We start from the raw sequence: 21,340 nt of genomic DNA, 5'->3' as shown, positions 1-21,340 counted from the left end.
GCCTAGCTGTCACTCACACAGTAGAGTGGCCATCTTGGCGGGAGACGCTCCAGCCTATCGGAACAGAGTGCGACTCCCCCTCCCACACAATGGACCCACCCCAGACTCAGTGGCACCGAAAGGAGGGCTTCTTGGCAGAAGCCCGCCAAAAGGACGAACAAAGGATCCCCGACCTGGGTTAGGAGTTTAGAGAAAGACACAAGAAATAATTTATATTAAAGTTCTGGCAAATAAAACCTACGGGAGTACAGTTAATATAAAAATAAACCAGCGGTATGTTAGAGGCTGTCAGAAAAAGTGGTAGCCTCAAACAATGGGAAAATCCCATAGGGAAATATTTGCGGTCAAATATATACGGTAGTAACCACTGCCACCAGCCAGAAACTTTAGAGAGAGGGACTGTACGGTACCCCCTTGAAAATGAACATAAGGGAAAAACTATTAACCCTTTCCAGTACCTCCATAGTAAGATGGGTTTTACTGGTTTAGTTCATAAAAATCGACTAGTAAAGTCAGTTGGGACTTTACATGCCCTGGGAGACAGTAGTCAGCCCCAGGGTATGCAGTCTGTTTGGGGGTCGCTACAACACCCCTGTGTCACTGCACGGAGGGTGCTGTGTAACACATGTGAATAAAGATTGTTCCTATGGGGTTGAGAAAATCCCATAGACATTAAACACAAAAATAGCCTAGAACACACATAGCAAAAATGCCTGAGAGTCGGAAAAAGAGTCTCACTCTTAGCAGGTAAAAAGAAACAAAGACTTCAAATCCAGCAAAGCTATTGGGGGACTCTATAGGTAAAGGAAATTAGCCGTAGAATGAGAATTCTCCCTAACACTCGCCCCCCGCCCCCCCAGACTAAGGGACAGGAGGATCTAATCCACTCCTGGATGAGTCTGTTAGACAGAAACCTGTGCAGTTCCCTCTGGGACCACTGCAAAAGATTTAAGACTACAGGTGTTTGGCAGTAAACCCACTTGGTAGCAGTCTGTACCACCCAGATTTACCTGGTAGCTGTGGCTGAGCAGTCAGACTTCCCTCAAGAAGAGTTAGGCAGTATACAGAGCATACATAATAGGTACAGAGGCACAGTAGTACAAGCAAACACTGACCAGAGCTAGGTGTAAAAGTATATAATTATTTATTTAAAAGACACACTCATAAATTACACTAGCACAGAAAAGGTAAGTAAGTCAAAACACAGTCACTATTACTTATATGTACATCCCTAGTTATTTGTTGGACAAGTCTTAGTTAACACCACTTATTTCCAAACAGAGGTGAGCGCTTAACGTTAGATGGCACTCCAACAAGTTAGTTAAAAAGGGAGGGAAAACGGTAAAAGTAATGAAAACAGCAAGGCAAAACACTTTTCAGAGATCCACAGTGAGTTTAGAAAGGCAGTCTATTGAGGAGCAAGGAAGTTCAGTTGCCAGGCCCACTCTAGGGAAAGCCAGGCGAAAAGATGCCCAAGATCACACAATGTCACAAGTCTTTACAGGTGAGTAGAAAAGGTTTTACCAAGTTTAGAAAAGTTTAGTTAGGGTGTCCCAGGCTTACCCAGGGTCGAGAGCCGAGGGCTAAATCTACCCCGTACAATCGGTGGCAAGGGAAGCCGGGCGGAACACGGTACCTTTAAAATGGAAAGGATCCTCCAGCGGTGGCAGTTGTTCCTGGTAGTGGGTGCAAGTCGCGGCGTCGTCCAGAGGAGGAGAAGATCTCGTCGTGGAGGAAAGCTGAAGGTCGTTGCACTACCAGGGAAGAAACCAGCCGTGGAGTTTTTCCGGTTAAAAGGATGTTACCCCTCTTTCGCGGTTGAGGTAAAAAGTGGTATCCCGGTTGCCGGGGTGCTTGGCACAGGCAAGGCGGCCACGAGATGCTTCAGGGCGGCGAAAAGAAGGCAGAAACTGGTTGTCCCCACCAGTCAAGGGAAGAAGACTCTCCAGGCGGGAGATCTCCTCTGTCGTTGGGAAAAGTGGTGAGACGGTTCAGCAGGGCTCCACTGGTGGTGTCGTCTTGGCAGGTCGGCTCGGCTTCTCCCTCTTCGGCTTCTTAGGTCCTGTGGCGACTTCTGAAGAACCAGTCCCAAAAACCCTGCTTTTATGCAGCAAACCCCCATTCATACAGCCTAGCTGTCACTCACACATGCTAAGTGGTGAGCGGGGTGGCTCACCACTTGGGCCAATCACACCAGAGTGCGACATGAGTTGGCAAGGCAACTCAGTCCAGGGTGCCTAAACCCCCTCCCACACCCCCTTTGGTACCCAGACAGAATGGCACCACTTTGGAGGGCTTCTGTGCAGAAGCCCGCCAAAAGTGGAACAAAGGCTCGACTCAGGTTCAGGGTTACTGAAGTGAACCTAGACGCCATTTTGGCGGCGAGTTCTGGCAAAAAATCCCAACCGGTGAATTTATATTAAATAAATAAACCGGCGGTATCTTTAACATTGCACCAAAAAGTGGTGCATTAAAATCAATGTGAAATCCCATTGGGAAATATTCCGGTGGAATATTTCCGTGGTATCCACTGCCACCAGCCAGAAACTCGGCGAGGGGGGACGGGACAGTGCCCCCTCGACAACAGACCCAGGGGCAATTTAATTGCCCCTACCAGTACTTCCACAGTATGATGGTTTGTACTGGTTAAGTTCCTAAGTTAAGACTAGTAAAGTCAATGGGGACTTTACAGACCCAGGGAGACAGTAGTCAGTCCCAGGGTGTGGAGTCTATGTTTGGGGGTCTCTATGACACCCCTGTGTTACTGCACTGAGGGTGCTGTGTAACACACATTCGAAAACCAATGATAGCATATGGGGAAAAAATACCCCATAGCCCATAAGCACATAGCAAGTCACAGAAACACTCTCAAGTCAAGCCCAAGAGTGAGGGTAAAAGAGTCTCACTCTTGGCAGGAGAAAAAAATAAACCCCAAAAATCCAGCAAAGCAGCTGGGGGACTCACTAGGTTAGGAAATTCAGCCTAAACAGAGAATTCTCCCTAACAGTCTCTTACCTCTAGTCGGTTATAATAAACATCCTAGAGAGACCATCAGCATTTTGGTGGTGACATCCTGACCTGTGCTCAGTGGTAAAATCAAACCCTTGGAGGCAGATTGACCATTTTAGCAGTTTTGGGTTTTCCCCTTTCATTTGCATTAACCATCTCAAGGGTTGGTGGTCTGTTTGAATGATGAAAGTAGATCCATACAAGTATGGTCTAAACTTCTTCAAGGCCCACACAATGGCAAAACATTCTCAATAGTTGTCCCCCTTTTTTCAGGTTCCTTCAGTTTCCTACTGATGAAGCAAATGGGGTGCTCCCTACCTTTCTCATCCAGTTGACTGAGTACTGCACCTATACCTATGTTGGAAGCATCTGTTTGTACAATGAAGGGTTGGTGGTGGTCAGGAGCTCTGAGAACTGGAGCTTGACAAAGGGCTTTCTTCAGGCTTTCAAAGGCCTGATTGCACTCCTCATTCCATTTGACCTTTTTAGGGAACTTAGGAGAGGAGATTACATTCAGTTGAGAAGCTATGGACCCATAGTTCTCAATGAAATTCCTGTAGTACCCAGTGAGGCCTAGGAAGGTTCTCACCTGGGTTTGAGTAGAAGGGGTTGTCCAATTTTGCACAGCTTCAATCTTGCTGAGCAAAGGCCTTATTTCACCACCTCCTACCTCATGCCCAAGGTAGAACACTTTGCTCTGACCAATTTGGCATTTACTTGCCTTTGTAGTCAGATGGGCCTGTTCAAGAGCCTGCAAAACATATCCTAGGTGGTCAACGTGTTCTTTCCAAGTAGGGCTGAACACTGCAATGTCATCCAAGTATGCCATGCAGAAGTCCTCCATCCCATTCAGAACCTGATTAACCATCCTTTGGAATGTAGCAGCTGCATTCTTTAGTCCAAAAGGCATAACCTTAAACTGGTATAAGCCAACTGGGGTGGAGAATGCAGTTTTCTCCTTGGCATGGTCAGTCAGTGCTATTTGCCAATAGCCTGATGTGCGGTCAAATGTGCTGAGTAACTTGGCTGAGCCAAGCCTATCCACCTGCTCATCTGTCCTTGGCAAAGGATGGGCATCAGTGTTAGTGACTGCATTTAGAGCTCTATAGTCCACACAGAATCTCAACTCCTTGGATCCTGCCTTTGGTACTAACACAACTGGGCTAGACCATGGACTAGTAGAGGGTTCTATTACCCCGAGATCAAGCATTTTGATGAACGCTCCTTTGATGTGGGTTCTTACATTTTCTGACATCCTGTAACCCCTGCTTTTGACAGGTAAACAGTCACCAGTTTGGATATCATGCTGGCCCCAAGGGGTCAAGCCTGGTGCTAGAGAAAATAGAGGGGCAAATTGATTTAACAAAACTTTGCACTCCTGTTGCTCAGGTGTCAGATTATAAGAGAGATTAACTCCTTCTATTTTCTCTTCTAAAGGTTTGCCTCTGAGGAGGTCAGGTAGAGGTTCACTCTCCTCCTCCTCTTGAGCTGAAGCTAGAAGCAAAGCTCCCAGTTCTGGTCTCGAGACATAAGCTTTTAGACGGTTGGTGTGAAAGACTCTAGGAGCCTCCTTAGGATTGCCTGAGTCCACCAGATAGTTCACCTCTCCAAGTTTTCCCACAACCTTGAAGGGTCCCATCCATTTGTCCTGCAAGGCCCTCTGCCCTGTTGGGACCATAACAAGAACTAGCTGGTCTTGAGCAAACTCAACCGTGTCGGCCTTCTGGTCATGCCAATGCTTGACCAGAGCCTGACCTGCTTTCAAGTTAGCACTTGCCTCAGCCATCATGTGTGACATTCTCCTCCGGAGTCCTATCACATAGTGACTCTGACTGGTGGGGGAAGGAGCACTCTCCAACCCCTCCTTGATCAGGGCCAATGGACCTCTGACCGGATGGCCATAGAGAAGTTCAAGGGGACTGTAACCCACTCCCTCCTGAGGGACATCTCTATATGCAAAGAGAAGGCATGGCAGTAGAAGATCCCACTTTTTCTTAAGGGGGTCTTCTAAAGCTCCTATCATGCTCTTCATGGTTCTGTTGAACCTTTCTACCAATCCATTTGGTCTGAGGGTGGTATGCTGTTCAGAACTTGTAGGTAACTCCACAGTTTTTCCACATGGCCTTCATGTAGTGGGACATAAAATTTGACCCCCTGTCCAATATTACCTCCTTAGGAAACCCAACCCTGGTAAAATACCAAGGAGGGCCTTAGCTACAGCCTGAGCTGTAACAGTCCTCATAGGAATTGCTTCAGAATACCTAGTAGCATGGTCTACTACAACAAGTATAAACCTGTTGCCTGAAGAAATTGGAGGATCAAGGGGACCAACAATGTCGATTCCTACCCTCTCAAATGGTACTCAGGGAGAGGCACTAAAGGTGCCACGTTCTTGGAACCACTTTTACCAGAAGTTTGACAAGTGTGGCAACTCTTGCAATATTTATCTACCTCAGCCTTTCCTTGGTCTTCTTGAAACTCAAGTGACCAGCCAAAGGTATCTCATGGGCTAGTTGCAAGAATTGGAGTCTGCTCTCTTGAGGCACTACAAGTCTCTTGTAATCTCCAGGGATTGACCCTGTTGGTTCACTATAGAAGAGGCCATCTTCCCAGTGTAACCTATACTTCCCAGGCTCTTGCCCTTCAAGCTGAGAAGCTGCCTGGTGGCGAAGACCTTCCAGAGTTGGACATTCTCTTTGTCCCCTACTGAAGTCTGCCCTGTTGGGGCCACCTTCTGCCAGTAACGACTGCAGCTCAGGATGGTCCACTGTTACTTTCACCTGGTATCCACCGGGACGCCACCCAGCTGAATGGACACTGGTATCCTTCTCAGCGGTTCCCAGATGTGGCCAGTGGGGAAGATTCTGCCTTATTGTTGATTCAGGTGTACTCTCCATCCTGCCTTCTTGACAGGGGCGCGTTGTCCTTTGTGGGCGGATGCAATCTAGTTACTTCACTGATGCCGGCCCGTTTGATGTCTTTCAGGTAGGTCTTATTGCTGTTGTATAGTGCTGTTATTCCTGCATGCCTTTCTTGGTTAAATAATGTCTCTTTCTCCTCCTTAGATATGCGGATGTTAAGTGGGGTGCATTGGCTGAATTGGGTCTTGCCGGTAAATGATGTTGCATAATGAGCGCTATGATGCGGTAAGTAGGCGCTATGCGCAGCGCAGTGATGTCTTGCCTTTGCTAACCTGTTTTCTTTTCCCACAGATCGCAGTGTTCACCCAGGGTGTGGAATTCCGAGACAATGCTGGTTGAGGAGCGACCTTTCAGGTAAGCCTTTTGGCGCAGTTCTTAATATTGTAATGTCTCTAATACCTTGTTTCTTTCCTTTCTTCAGATCCGTTGGTCCGGGAGACGCGCTGATCCTAGGAAGCTGTTCGCAGGAGCTGTGGGCAGCTATAGATGAAAATTGCAGGTAAAAGGCTGCTGCTGACAATGTTCCTTTTGTCTCCTTACAGGTGCTGCTTCTCCAAGGTTTGCGGGTATAGCTGGACACGGTGAGCGTCACGTTGCAAGATTGCAAAGTAACGTGAAGCGTGTTATCCAATTCGGGTGTGGTTTAAATAGTTTCAAGAAAGTATTCCAGGTAAAGTAGTTCCTAGGCTACCACACCCAAAACACTATACTGCATAGCTTGGTTCCTAGGAGCCAAGCTATGTGGATGCCTTCATGTTGGCTGGCAGCTTCAAAATAAAGTAGTTCCCCAAACACATGTCTTCACTGTGTATGAGCCTGGCGCCTTAGGTGCCAGGACTGGCTCCAAGAGGGCCTAGGCAGTGGATGCCAAGGTTTATTGGAGACCCGAGCCAAGACCTCTCCTGGCCCATGGGCTTGCCAGAGAGGTTTTTGGATGTGGCCCGTGACATCCACAGGGTCGATATCTCCAATGAGTTCCTGGCCTCCTACTAGATCTGAATCTTCAGGTTCTAGTTCAACCACACAGGGTTGTACCTCACTCTCAGCCCCAGCTGGAGGAGGAATCACAGGTGTGAATTTTGACAACCTAGGAGATTTCCTGGTTGACATCACTGGAGGGCTTTCTGCTGGTTTCTTCTTTGAAGTCTTGGGTTTCCCCTTTGCTTCTGTTTGCTTGGAAATAGCAGTTAGTAACTCCAGTGGAGTAGGAGTGAATTATTTTTCTATCATCGCCTCGGGAGAGCCTCTCAAGGTCCTCTCCCTTGCAAGTCTGGTAAGCTCCTGTAATCTTACTAGGAGGTCTGGGAGTACTTGACACTACTCCCAGGTCTTTCAGATCATTGCCCAACAGCACCCTTCCTGGTACTTCAGATTGTACACTCGCTGAGGTCTTCAGCTAGTAGTTGAAAGTTTCCACTGGCCATATGTACTTCCTCCTCTGGAGCGAAGGCTAAGGAGACAGTGTGGACCTCTGAAGGTTTACCCTTACATCTGGGATCCCCTTTCACATGATCAGTAGAGCCACAAACATAACATTTTCCAAATGTCTTTATGAATGGTGGCTTGTTTTGACCTCCTCCTGGTCTGGGACCAGAAGGTGCACTAGCATGATTAGGTTTCCCTTGTGGCTTACCCTTAGAATTTTGTTTGGGGCCCTCTTTGGAATTGGAATTATTCGAATTCTCTTTGTTGTCTTTCTTAGGCTGCTTTCCCTCATCCTTCTTCTGAGTTACCCCTGATCCCTGCGAGTAGCCCTGTTGGCAACCCACAAGTGAGCAGCCTTAGCTAATTTCTTAGAATCTAATTCTTTTGAATCAGCCAAGTGATGTCTGAGCTCAGGAGAGCAGGCATCATAGATAGACTCCATCATTACAAGAGTTCTCATTCCTTCATAAGTGTTAACTCTGTAACCCTTAATCCATCCCTCTAAGTTCTTCAAACACTCATTCACCCAAGTAGCCCAAGGGGTACTATCATGCTTTTTGAGGGTCCTAAACCTCTTAAGGTACTGGGAAGGAGTCTTCCCAAATCTAGCTATCTAAGGTAGATTTACACATTCGTAATCCATCCTATCCACCTCCCCCATCTCCATTACCACATCAGATGCAACAGGGGGGAGCCTAGAGAATAACCAGGGGATCTAATGATTCCCTGTGATATCATGGAGCCCGTGATTGTATTCAAACATAGCTAGCCAATCTAATGCATCCAACGTAGGTTCATACATACCCACAATCTCTTTAGGCATCCGGGGTCTTTTTGGACTGGAAGATCTAGAGGATTTGGGGAGAGAAGCATTTTCCAAAGACAATTTCTTCATCTCAAGCTCATGATTTAGCTCCATTTCTTTGAGCCTTAGTTCTTGATGTCTCTGTTCAGTTCAGGCACTAATTCTTTTGAAATCTAGTTCAAGTCTCATTTTTTCTAGTGAGATAAATTCAGGACTTAATGTGGGACCTGGTAAGGGTCCAGTAGCCACAGGTTGAAGCCTTTGAGCAGGTAGAGGACCAGAGGGGGTGACATTGTTATCCTCCTCTTCCTCAACTGTCTCAACAATAACATCTTCAACATTATCCTCATTACTGTTTGCTACATTTGCTGGAGTAGTGGGCACAGCACCACTATCCAGACTTTGTTTCTCTAACAGTCTATCAATCATTTCCAGTTTCTTGCCTTTAACAGGAAGACCTTTCTGTCTACACAGATCCCTTAAATAATCAGCAGTATTAGTAAGGAGGGTCTGCTGGCTGTAACTTTCCATACTTTTGACTTTGTTTTAAAATAAACTTTTTGTGATAGTTAGCCTTGTGGTTATTTGAATCAAAGTACTAGCAGAACTCTAAAATGTAAATCCAATACTTTTATCCTCAATGCTGCACAGGCAGAATCCTGTGCAGTTCCCTTAGGGAGCACTACAGAAAATTAGGACTACAGGTGTTAGGGAGAATTCTCTGTTTAGGCTGAATTTCCTAACCTAGTGAGTCCCCCAGCAGCTTTGCTGGATTTTTGGAGTTTATTTTTTTCTCCTGCCAAGAGTGATACTCTTTTATCCTCACTCTTGGACATGATTTGAGTGTGTTTCTTTGAATCTAGATGTGTTTAATGGGCTATGGGGTCTTTTACTCCATAGGGCTTCATGTGTTTTTGTGATGTGTGTTACACAGCACCCTCCGTGCAGTAACACAGGGGTGTCATAGTGACCCCCCAGTATAGACTCCATACCCTGGGACTGACTACTGTCTCCCAGGGCATGTAAAGTCACCATTGACTTCTTTACTAGTCTTAAATTCTGAACAGAACCAGTACAAACCATCATATTGTGGACGTACTGGTTGGGGCAATTCGATTGCCACAGGGTCTATAAGTCGAGGGGGCACGTCTCCGTCCCCCCTGATCGAGTTTTGGCTGGTGGCAGTGGATACTACTTTTTATATTCAACCGCGAAAATTTTCCTATGGGATTTCCCATTGTTTTAGGCTACTATCTTTATTTAATTATTTACGGTAGCCTCGAACATACCGCCGGTTTATTTAATTAATATTAATTCTCCGGTTGGTATTTTTTGCCAAAATTTGATTCTAAAATGGCGTTTGTGTTCTCTTCTGTGACTCCAACCCAAGTCGAGCCCTTTGTTCCACTTTTTGGCAGGCTTCTCCACAGAAGCCCTCCAAAGTGGTGCCACTCTGTCTGGGGTACTTAGGAGGGGTGGAGGGGGATTTAGGCACCCTGGACTGAGTTGCCTAGGCAACTCAAGTCGCACTCCGTCCTGATTGGCCCAAGTGGTGAGCCGGCCGGCTCACCACTTAGCATGTTTGAGTGACAGCTAGGCTGAGTGAATGGGGGTTTTCTGCATAAAAGCAGGGCTTTGGGGACTGGAACTTCAGAAGTCGCCACAGGACCTAAGAATCCGACGAGGGAGAAGCTGAGCCGACCTGCTACGACACCACTACCGGTGGAGCCCTGCTGGACTGCCTCACCACTTTTCCCAACGACAGAGGAGATCTCCCGCCGGAGAGTCTTCTTCCTTTGACTGGTGGGGATAACCAGTTTCACCGTCTTTTTGCCTTCCCGACGTACCTCGTGGCCGCCTTGCCTGTGCCAAGCACCCCGGCAAATGGGATACCACGTTTTACCACGACCGCGAAACAAAGGTACCACCTTTAACCGGAAAACTCTGCGGCTGGTTTCTGCCCTGGTAGTGCAACGACCTTCATCTTTCCTCCAAGTCGAGATCTTCTCTTCCCCTGGACGACGCCGCAACTTGCACCCACTACCAGGAAAAACTGCCACCGCTGGAGGATCCTTCCCACTTAAGGTACCGTGTCCCGCCTGGCTTCCCTTGCTACCGACTGTACGGGGTAGATTTAGCCCCCGGCTTTCAAACCTGGGTTAGTCTGGGACACCCTGGCTAAACTTTCTTAAGCCTCTCTAAACTCTTTTTGAACCCTCTGCAAGACTTTCTAAGCCTAGTGTAACTGTGTGATCTTGGGCGCATTTGTGCTCTGCTCTCTCTAAGAGTGGGCCCAGCCTTTGGACTTTGGCTCACCAGTGACTTTTGCTCTTCTGCCTTGCTAATAGTGTTCCTGAATCTTAGGGTGGTGTACCTTTCCATATTCTGCCTTTTTCCCTCCCTTTCTCACAAACTTATTGGAGTGCAATCTAGTTAAGCGCTCACCTCTGTATGAAAATAAGTGGTGTTTTACTGAGACTTATCTGATAAGGAAAAAGGGGTGTATATATTACAATAGTAACTGTGTTTAGAATATTTTACAATAAGAGTGCTGGAGTGTTTCAAAATGTGTGTTTTTTAAATAAATAATGATATACTTTGATACCAAAGCTCTGGTCAGTGTTTGCTTGTACTATTGTACCTAAGTGCCTATTGTGTATACTTTGCATACTGCCTAACCCTTCTTGAGGGAAGTCCGACTGCTCAGCCACAGCTACCAGGTAAATCTGGGTGGTACAGACTGCTACCAAGTGGGTTTACTGCCAACACCTGTAGTCTTAAATCTTTTGCTGTGGTCCCTAAGGGAACTGCACAGGTTTCTGCCTAACAACAGGTGAGAGCAATAAATCCCCTTTGGTATCAGTCTGTACCACAAAGATTTAGTTGGTAGCTGTGGCTGAGCAGTCAGACTTATCTCTAGAGGGAGATGAGCGGTATTCAGGGTTTACACAATAGGCCTACAGTACTATGGCACATGGAAACACTGACAAAAGCTTTGTATTGAAAAGCAGATATATATTTATTTTATACACTTCTAGTAAAACACATTTATCACAGTTGTCAAGCAAGTTAAAATAAGTCAAAGAAAAATATACACACTCCCTAGTTAAATTGTAGACCAAGTGAACCAGAGTGAACACTGAGCAAAACGGCACAGTAGAAACCACACACAAGGGATACTCTAGCAATTTCTCACAAGGGAGGGAAAGCGCAAGTTATATAGAAATAGCTTCTTACACACCCTAACAACACTTCCCATAAGTTTGTGAACCAGATTAAGCAAGACAGTGCATCAGTATAGAATATACTTAAATGAAAACTGAACAAAATGGCATTTCGCAAGGTTTAGAAATGGGAAGAAAAGGGTAGTTATCAGAAGCAGGTGCACCAACACAGTTCTAGCAGAGAATCTAAAGAAGGCAGTTCTAACAAATGTAACCAGAGTCAGTAGGCCTGTGCCAGAGTCAGTGGTACAGGGCAAGGGCCCAGGAGCAAAATATTCTTGTAGCTGCAGTCAAGTCTTTGGTTAACGATTTTGAAGAGGTGGATGCAGAAAGCAAAATAAAATGTTGAGAGAGGGGCGGCCAACCCGACAGGTAGGTAAAGGATTTAAAACACCTTTAGTGCTACCGCGAAGAAAGGGCGGCCTGGCGCAACAATGTACCTTTAAAATGAAGAAGTGGCTCCTTTGGTGGCGGTTGTTCCTGGTAGTTCCTGCAGTTCGGGGGATCCAACAGAGGAAGAGAGGCTCTCGTCGTGGAGGAAGGTTCGAGTTACTGCACTACCCACGGATGAAACCAGCCGCGGTGCTGCCCGACAAATAAAAGGTACGTTCCTTTAAATCGTAGTCGGGGTGGACTGGTGCCTGGCTATCCGGCCTCCGAGTACAGGGTACTGGCGATTCGACCAAGGCAGGTCCAGGAAGGCGATTGGCAAACTGGTTGGCCCCACCAGCTCAAGGGAAGAAGGCTCTTGGAGATGAAGATCTTCTCTCGTAGTGTGGAGAAAAGTGGTGAGATGCTGCAGCAGGGCTTCACCGGTGGTTCAGTCGCTGCAGATGTCTTTGGCTTCTCTCCTCTTCGGCTTCTTAGTTCCAGTGGCGACGTCTTGCTCTTCCAGTCCTCAGGACCCTGCTTTTATGCAAAAAGAGCCCCATTCATAACAGCCTAGCTGTCACTCACACAGTGGAGTGGTCATCTTGGCGGGAGACCCTTCAGCCTATCAGGACAGAGTGTGACATGGGTTGCCGAGGCAACCCTGGCCAGGGGTCCTACTCCCCCTCCACACAATGGACCCACCCCAGACTCAGTGGCGCCGAAAGGAGGGCTTCTTGGCGGAAGCCTGCCAAAAGGACGAACAAACATCCTCTACCTTGGTTAGGAGTTTAGAGAAAGACTCCAGAAAGAATTTATGTTAAAGTTCTGGCAAATAAAACCTACCGGAGTACAGTGAATATGAAAATAAACCGGCGGTATGTTAGAAGCTGTCAGATATAGTGGTAGCCTCGAACAATGAGAAAATCCCATAGGGAAATATTTGCGGTCTAATATTTACAGTAGTAACCACTGCCACCAGCCAGAAACTTTAGAAAGAGGGACTGTACGGTACCCCCTTGAAAATGAACATAAGGGAAAAACTATAAACCCTTTCCAGTACCTCCATAGTAAGATGGGTTGTACTGGTTTAGTTCATAAAAATCGACTAGTAAGGTCAGTTGGGACTTTACATGCCCTGGGAGACAGTAGTCAGCCCCAGGGTATGGAGTCTATGTTTGGGGGTCGCTACGACACCCCTGTGTCACTGCACGGAGGGTGCTGTGTCACACATGTGAATAAAGGTGGTTCCTATGGGGTTGAGAAAATCCCATAGACATTAAACACAAAAATAGCCTAGAACACACATAGCAAAAATGCCTAAGAGTGGGAAAAAGAGTCTCACTCTTAGCAGGTAAAAAGAAACAAACCCTTCAAATCCAGCAAAGCTGCTGGGATCCTCTTTAGGTAAGGGAAATTAGCCATAGAATGAGAATCCTCCCCAACAATGGAGGTGTTGCTTTCGGCCAGAAGGCCTGCAACAAAATCCCTGTACCGTTGCCGTTGGAGAAAGTTCTGCGACTGGTGCAGGGTACAGAATGTAGATCCTTTCCAATGTTCCATTCCTTTGTTTCTGTCGTTTTTGCTTTCGTTAGCCCACAAGGGCCTGCAAGTGGGTACCATTAAGGGTTACCTGGCGGCGCTGTCAATATTTAAGCGCTCGTCTAAGGAGTGTTCTTGTTTAAAGATTCCTTTGATTTCTCAGTTTCTTAAAGGGCTAACTAATGTGTTTCCACCGTCGCCTTTCCAGGTGCCGGGATGGGATTTGAATTTGGTTCTAAAGTTCTTAATGGGAGCTCTGTTTGAGGCCTTGCATTCTTGCCCGCTGAGACTGTTGGCTTTTAAGACTGCATTTTTAGTTGCGGTTACTTCCGCATGCAGAGTGAGGGAGTTGCAGGCACTGTCCGCCAAGCCACCTTTCACGGTGTTCCAGAAGGACAGGGTTGTCCTTAGGGTTCGTCCTTTTCTTCTGAAGGTTGTGTCGGAATTTCATTTGAGCCAGAAGGTAATTCTTCCGGCTTTTTATCCTCCTCCGCATCCTGGTAAGGAAGAGGAGAGGCTCCATAGGTTGGATGCTAGGAGAGCTTTAAGTTTCTCTCTCTCACGGATGTCCCGGGTCAGAGTGGACGATCAACTCTTTGTTGGATATGCTGGAAGGCATTTAGGCCAAGCTGTTTCCAAGCAGACCTTGTCCAGATGGATCATTTTGATGATCTCTGAATGTTACCGTTTGGCGGGCAAGGACCCTCCAGTAGGCTTACGGGCTCATTCTACTAGGGGTGTGGCTGCCTCCACTGCTCTGCAGAGGGGTGTTCCCATTCGTAATATTTGTGAAGCAGCCACATGGGCCTCTGTCCATACTTTTGTGAGACACTATTCCCTGGACTCCATCCATGGGCAAGATTTGGCCTTTGGTAAGGCAGTCCTCTATTCAGCAATTTGATTGGACATTCTAAAATTCTAAAATTCTTTTTCCCACCTCTAGACATTGGTACTGTTTTGGGAGTCTGTCATAGATGTGGAATACGTCAGAGGACACAATCCCCTCGAAGAACAAGTTACTTTCTTACCTGGTAACGTTCTTTCTATGGGATGTTCCTCCGACATATTCCACATCGAACCCTCCCAGCTTCCCCCTCTACAGAATTTCTTATGAGATTGCAGCTTACGTTTCCGCAAGGCTTTCTGCAGTCATACTGGCAGGAGATTGGTGCCACACGTTCTGGGGAAAAAACTACAACTGAGGCTACGGGCGCCATGCATCCTATATATAACATCCGGTGATGTTGACCCTCAACAGAGGCCATCAAGGACAGCGTGTCGACGTCATCGACGCAGGATGCCTACGCCGAAAATGTTTCCGAGGCACCACAGCTGTGGTCATTACCGTCATAGATGTGGAATACGTCGTAGGAACATCCCATCGAAAGAATGTTACCTGTCAAGAAAGTAACTTGTTCATTTAATTGGCAGTTCTTTGAATATTTTTTTTCTTGCTCTAAAAATGCAACATGATTTTTCTGGTAGAGAAATCAAATAACCCAGTCCTAGCTGGTGCACTTTCTTCCATCAGTCCTTTAAATGATATAAATCAACTGATGAGAATAACGTGTATGTGCTTGATGACAATTTGAAGATGAGTATTTACCTTGAGGCGGTCTGGAAACCTATTTTACAGGGTGAAACTGTTGGTGTGCTTACAAGCAATGCATCTCATAATTCATTGGATTGCATTCTCCCACAGAGTCCTCATCTTGGTAGATAGCTATCCAGCGTCAGCTGCTCAGCAAATCTTTCAACAGGGGGCATAGTGCCGCTCAATGTCATCGACGACTCCCTCGTATACGGCCACGCCATTCCTCGACACTGGACATGACGTTGGGTGTTGTATAAAAGAATGCGCTACGCCCCCACACCTCAGTTCCTTTTCTCAGAACGCTATATTGGAACATGCTCGTACTCGAAATTCAAAAGAATTCAATGATGAGGCAACATGTCTAGGCCTAAGCTGCCCGGGTTTAAACACTGCAAGGACGGCAACTCTAAAATGTCCCTCACGGACTATCTGTGCGCAGTGTTCTGGTGTCGGGCACGATGCAGAGTAATGTGGTTCTTGCCTAGCGATTAACCCAATGGTGGTGAAAGAACACTCTGCAATGTTGGCGCTCGGTAGGCTGTCGTTGAAATCCCTGGTGAAATCTCTCCCACTTTCCTTGGAGCACGATACCAAAGGGCCTACTCCCGAGAAACCTCGAGAGGGACGTTGCAACAAGAAATCCCAAAAACGTTTGCGCTCCCATAGCAAATCTCACCACTCCTCGTCGTCACACAAAAAGAAACGCAGATAAGATTCTGACTCGTCAGATGAAAGGGGAAAGTCCTAACCGGTGAAGGGTGCGTCTAGGGAAGAGTGAGAGCACTTTAAAAGCCAAATGCTCAAAGGTTTTTTGAAAAAGCCTCAGCTGGTATGTCTTAGGCTTCAATGCCTCAGGCGGATATGGCACCAACCGCGCCCTGTTGTACTGCATGAAGCTGGCCAAAGCGGGTTTAAAACGCCTTGGAGCAAGACCCCTAATAACGACCCACAGCCTCGCAAATAACCCAGAGAGGGGTACACCGGCAAGCAGTCCAGCAGAAAGAACGCACACCCCGTGCAGGGGACCCTCTGCTCACAGAAGACAAGCAGAGACCACACCGCAAGCAGATCTAGAACACAACGACCCACTTTCCAGGGAACAACTCAAAGGGACAAACCACGACAGAACCAAGAATGGGCAAGGACCTACCCTGCAGAGGGGCAATACAGAATAAAATAGACAAATACACAACAAATACCCCAGCGGGGCTCCCTGAACCGACAAACAAGAGAGAGGAAGGCGCTATGAGCGGAGGTGCGGGCTCGGTACTGGCGCTTACAGACATCATGGCAGCAATCAGTGACTCCCGGACCTCGGTGGAGGCAAAAATTGACAGCCTAATCTCTCGAGGTGGTGTTCCTGAGACAGGACCTGAGGAATCTAACCTCTAGGGTAGGAGATACAGAACAAAGAATATCCGACACTGAAGACACTGTTAAAAAACCTAGGAGACCGTTTGGAACAAATGGATCGAAAAATCACCCTCTTAGAGTACAGAGCCGAGGACAGCGAGGGAAGATCCCGCCGCAACAACCTCTGCATTCTCGGCCAACCCGAGAAAGAAGAGGGACCCTCCATGGAACTCTTCCTGCAAGATTGGTTAGCAGACTTGATGGCCCCGAAAAAAAATTCGAAATTCTTCTCCATTGAGAGAGCACATTGGGTCCCTACGGCAAACCTGTTCCCAGGACCCCCCGCGTACGGTGAACTATAGAGACCGGGACACACTCCTCCAGATGGCGAGGGTGACTGGCCCAGTCACCTACAAAGGCAGTCGGATTGCTTTCTTTCCCGACTACACAAGGGAAGTCCAGAAGTCACGGCAATCGCATGACTCCGTCAAAAAGAAGCTGACGTCCCTGAGCATTAAATATGCGCTATTTTTCCCTGCAACTTTCAAAGTCTATTACAAAGGTGTGGTCCAAGTGTTCCACAACCCCCGGGAGACCTGGGAATGGCTTGAAACACAGGTTCTCTCGGACTCACGCCGCGACACCCCGAGAAGAAACATACCCCGCAAGACCGACAAGGGCACCCTGAATGCCCTCCCTGAACAGTCCACACCACCGAGGGAGATGGACGGGTTGGGCGAGATAGAGGAGGAAGGGGGGGCCACTTGACAAGCCAGCCACACAGAAACAGGCACACAAGAATTAAGAAGGAACCTCAAGGCCGGGTGGCCCAGGCTGAGAAGACGTAAAACAAAGTCCCCTCCTTCACCTAATTTTCAAAGAGGTATCATAGTTTAAGTTCCATGTTTGGGCAACAGGTGCTTCCAGTTGGGGGGGAAGTGAAGGGTGGGGGGAGTTTCACGGGAGTTGGCAACCAGAACCACAGAACAAGATGGCAAGATATCCATCCCTTTCGACGCAGGAAAGACCAGCACTCCATCTGCTGGATTCGAGACACACGCAACACCCAGTTTCAAAACACACAGCGGCAGGGCAGCCTTCAAACATCCCCTTGCAAGAGATGCACTCAGCTACTCTGGGCCTGGACGGCGTACACATTGGCGGTGACAGACCCAGATACGGGAAACACCAAACAAAGACCGAGAAACCACAACACACGGACCAAGAGGCCACCAAGACAAGAGATCCTCCCAGATGCCTCAAAACGAGACCCACGCATCCAGGAAAAACACCGATAAACGGTCCCTACTGACCTGGAATGTCAATGGCCTTGGCTCTTGTGTGAAACGCAGATTGGTGCTCCAGTACCTCAACCGATACTCACCAGATATAGCCCTCCTCACGGAAACTCACTTGATCGGAACCGGCAACGCCTTCTTCAAAAGGTCCAACTACCCGCATGCATATCAAGCAGGGTTCACAAAAGGTGCCAGAGGCACGATGATACTCGTTCACAAACGGGTGCCTCTACAGATCAGGAAAATACAGTCCGACCCCCGCGGCCGATTTGTGGTGCTGCTCGCCGACATCTGGGGAGAATGATGGGGCCTCATCACGGCCTACGCTCCACCCACACTCACGAAAGAACTCCTTGACGAGCTACAGAATGTAATGCTAGAGAAAGGAGGACCTGTGGGCCCTCGGGGGGGACTTTAACAAAGTGTTGAATGTCACAGCTGAGAGATCTCATAGAAGAACCAGAACCCGACACGCCCCGACCATTCTGTGTACTTTTGCCGAGACACTGGGACGATCCGACACCTGGCGATCACTACATAACACTGACGCCGGATTCTCATTCTACTCCAATGCACACAAAACATTTTCGAGAATTGAGTATACCTTCATCCCCCGCAACATGTCCCATAGACTAAAATCAGCCGAGTTTCTGGCAAGAGGCATCTCGGACCATTCCCCGCTCCTCATAACCATGAAAAATGCCCACCACTGCCCGGATGCCATCTGGCGCCTAAATACTTACCACCTGAGGCTTCCCAAAATTGCTGAAGAACTGGAGAAAAAGACCACGGAATACTTTGAAATAAATGAAGGCTCAGTAGAGTGCCCAATCTTGATATGGGAGGCGTATAACCAAACGACACACCCAAAAGATTTTGGACGCCGAAAAGCGAGTATCTGAATGTGAGGAACAATTCCTTGCGCAAGGAACCCAAATCACAAAGGAGGCCCTGATAACGGCCCAAGAAGCCCTTCGCAACATAGCCCTGGATAATGCACAGACAGCCCATCGGCTGGTTCAAAGCCAAATTTACGAGAAAGGGGACAAGGCAAATAAAACTCTAGCCTGGCTGGAGAGACGCGAAAAAACAAAAGGCTACGTGCGGGCTATCCGATCACCTAAAGGGGAAATACTAACGGCAGACTCCGACATAGCAGAGGCATTCACCAGGTTTTACGAAAAACTCTATGCCCCACCTATAAGGAACCCCAAGCCCGCTCCTTCCAAATTCCTCGACCGGATCGAGGTCCCGAGACTATCAACACAACAAACAGACCTCCTGGAGAATGCTAGCAACTGAAAACGAAGTGCAAGAGGCCCTCGCACAGCTTCAAGCCGGAAAGACCCCGGGCCACAATGGGTTCCCAGTGGAGACCTGGAAATGCCTCGGCACCACACTAACCGGACACATGCACCGCATGTTTCTTCGAAGTAAAGAACAAGGTGCACTCCCCCTGGACCTCAGAAGAACATGCATAGTGGTCATACCTAAAGATGGGAAACCTCCAGAAGAATGCGCCTCCTATCGCCCCATCTCGCTGATCAATGGAGAGGCCAAGGTCCTTTCCAAGGTACTGACTAATAGACTACTTGAGGTGATCGAATCCCTCGTCCACCCAGATCAATGCGGGTTCATGCCCAACAAGTCTACCCGCATAAACCTACGTAGAGTCCAACTCGCCCTCGAAAGGTCCCCGGAGATACCATGTCCACTGCCCCTCCTGGCAGTCGATTTTGAAAAAGCATTTGACTCAGTTGGGTGGGAGGCCCTGTGGGAAATCATGGGACGGATGAACTTTGGGCAAGACTTCATCTCCTGGGTTAGACTCCTATACGCATCCCCAGAGGCAACCGTAAGAGTGAATGGCAAGACCTCTAGACTATTTCCACTGGGTCGCAGGACTAGACCGGGCTGCCCCTTCTCCCCCCTCCTATTCTTGCTAGCGATTGAGCCACTAGCAATCAAACTCTGATCAGATAAAAACTGGTCCGGATTCACCTGGCCAGGGTGAGGGGAAGATCGCCTCTCGTTATACGCAGACAACCTCCTCATATACCTTAGGAATCCTCTCACCTCATGCCTGATTATGTCCCACACCCCCAAGGAATATCAAAACTTTGCCGGTCTGAAGGTAAACAAACAAAAAACGATCTACTTCCCGATCCAGGGTGGCGACCGCGCGATCCCCGAGACCTGCCCTTACCACGTCAGCATTGGAGAATTCACATACCTAAGCATACGCATTGGCCCGACCCTAGACAGGTGCCTCCAGCTCAACCTACAACCTGTACTAGACAGATTTAGCAAGGATGTCTCCCACTGGCAGTCGCTCCCCCTGACAATGCGCAGGACAGCTTTATTTTTAAATGATGACACGTCCCAGACTCCTGTATATTTTACAAAATGCTCCGCTCTCCATCCCCCATGAAACCTTTGCAGGCATAGACCGGAACCTACGCACACTGCTTTGGGGAGGGAAACAACCCAGAATCGCTCTTACTACACTCCAACGCTCTGTATGGGAGGGAGGCATTGGACTACCATGCATACGCACGTACTATCTAGCAACACAGACAGGAGTGGTAAATGAATGGCTACATGCTGAAGCCACATTACCACATATCTGCATTGAAACCAAGGCCATGCATCCTGTACCACCCCTTCAGGCCCTATACGCCACCAGCAGCCGAACCTCGAAAATGCCAAGAATAACACTCCATATACACCGTGCCTGGAGGGAAGCGCATAACCATATCGGCTGGGGAACGAAACCAACGCTAGCCCAACCCATATGGTACAACACACACCTTGCGGAAATACAGAGAATGGGCTGTTACGATAACTGGGAAAGGCGAGGGATAACCACACTGGCACACATGACACAAGAAGGACGCATACTAGAGTTTGATACTCTTCATGAAAAATTTGGTCTGACACCGATGGGCCGGTTCCGACATACACAGCAGGCCCACGCCATACACACCCAATTCCCAGACATAACCGCCATACCTCCCTGTTCTCCCCCACACCCCCCTAGAGACAAACATCCTTCCGCAACGCATTTCCTTTAAAGTCACCTCCATGCTCTACCAAGCCCTTAATTCCTTTGGAACCAAAGAACTCACTAAACTGAACGAGAGATGGGAAAGGGATCTGGGCGACCTGGAACCGGAAGACTGGGTAGACGAGTTGATGTTCCCCCGAGAAATAGGTATTGAAGCCAAATTCAGACTGATACAACTCAGAATACTCCACCGCTCCTATTACCCCCGCACAGCTCTTGCCAGATGGGGAGGGACCAGAGATGAGACATGCCTACGATGCAGGCGGGAAACGGGCACCTTTTTTCTCATGATCTGGGACTGCAAGGTGCTGCAAACCTTCTGGGATGAATGCATCAATACAATCTCCAACATACTAGGAACACCAATCCGGAAAGACCCGAAAATGACACTCCTGGGAATCTGGGGAGAGGTAGACCTCACTAAATATGAAAAGTCGTTCCTAGCAGTGGCACTGGGAGCAGGAAAACAGCTGATCGCTGCAACCTGGGGCTCGACAGACTCAATATCCCTAAACCGCTGGATCAACAAACTAAGAAGGTGCACATCGATGGAATGTCGCATCTACAATGCGAGGGGTTGTCCCCGAAAATGTGAAATGATATGGGGGAAATAGCTAGATGTCTACTGAGAGATAACCCCCCCACACCCCTCTTCCTTCCCCACCCTCTCTTAGCCCCCCCCCCGCCCCTCCCCTTCTTCCCTTCCAGGGACATATTACATAGCCAGAACTGC

The 21,340-nt window shown here is 48.1% G+C and overlaps 1 protein-coding gene across 1 annotated transcript in view; it reads left to right on the top strand.

Annotated features, from left to right (window-relative positions):
* The window catches only part of TMEM131 (transmembrane protein 131), a 2,512,175-nt gene that overhangs the window by 2,384,887 nt on the left and 105,948 nt on the right, over positions 1–21,340 (top strand). The gene's annotated exons all lie outside the window — the stretch shown is intronic.

This window comes from Ambystoma mexicanum, chromosome 7p, assembly GCF_040938575.1.
Source record: "Ambystoma mexicanum isolate Mex_15411 chromosome 7p, UKY_AmexF1_1, whole genome shotgun sequence".
NCBI lineage: Eukaryota > Metazoa > Chordata > Amphibia > Caudata > Ambystomatidae > Ambystoma > Ambystoma mexicanum.
The sequence above is the reverse complement of the archived record's forward strand: the minus strand, read 5'-3'. Positions and strand labels throughout refer to the sequence as shown.